Below are 942 nucleotides of genomic sequence, written 5' to 3'. Positions count from 1 at the left end.
AAAAAAAAAAAAAAAAAAAAATAAATATATTTGTTGCTATACTATCTCTGTCTCTTTTCTCTGTCTTTGTCTTCGCTGCCGTTCTCTATACCCCACACCCTCATCCAGGGGGGGGCCCCCAACTCACTTATAAAGGGGGCCCCCCAGCACCCAAAAGGGGGGGGGCCCCCCACTCAAACAGGGGGAGGGGCCCCCCTTCACTGACTATGGGGGCCCCCCCAGTTCACACAGGGGGCCCCCCATTCGCATGCATGCAGGGGGGCCCCCCACTTCATTCATAGATAGAGGGGGGCCCCCACCACTAACAAAGGGCCCCCAATTCAAACATTAGAGGGGGCCCCCCATTGGTAAAGGGGGCCCCCCTGCACGCCGTGGGGGCCCCCCTTTCAGGCAAGCATGCAAGGGGGCCCCCCAACCCAACCAGGGGCCCCCTAGTCAACCAGGGGCCCCCAACGCAACCAGGGGGCCCCCTGGTTGAGCTGTGGGGGGCCCCCAATTCAAACAGGGGGGCCCCCCTAAGACGTCATGGGGGCCCCCAAGGGCGTGATGGGGGCCCCCTTCATATTGTTGGTTTTGCTGCTGGGTTTATTATTTATTTTTATTGTTATTGTTGTTGTTGTTATATTATTATATTATGTTTAGGGTTTAGGGTTTAGGGCTTAGGGTTTAGGGTTTAGGGTTTGTCTTTTGTCGTTTGTTTGAGGCTGCGAAGTAAGCAGTAAGGGGGAGGGTTTTTCCCTCTGGTTTTTTTTTCCTTTCTGCTGCTGCTGCTGCTGCTGCTGCTGCTGCTGCTGTGTTTATGCTGCTATCCTGCTGCTGCTGCTGCTGCTGCTGCTGCTGCTGCAGCGGAGCTACACAGATAGGCCCCTGGGTGCGGACGCTACCCATGGAGGGGGAGACACCGTAAAAGGAGACAGATGAACAAACTGTGCATACACCCCA

At 55.5% G+C, this 942-nt stretch overlaps 1 protein-coding gene across 1 annotated transcript in view; it reads right to left on the bottom strand.

The window, feature by feature from the left end:
• The window catches only part of EMH_0021110 (uncharacterized protein), a gene marked incomplete at both ends in the record, with an annotated part of 4,855 nt that overhangs the window by 826 nt on the left and 3,087 nt on the right, over window positions 1-942 (bottom strand). The window lies entirely within an intron of this gene.

Source organism: Eimeria mitis, genomic scaffold (assembly GCF_000499745.2).
Source record: "Eimeria mitis Houghton genomic scaffold, Emh_scaff736, whole genome shotgun sequence".
Lineage (NCBI taxonomy): Eukaryota > Apicomplexa > Conoidasida > Eucoccidiorida > Eimeriidae > Eimeria > Eimeria mitis.
This window is presented reverse-complemented; position numbering and strand designations above follow the sequence as displayed.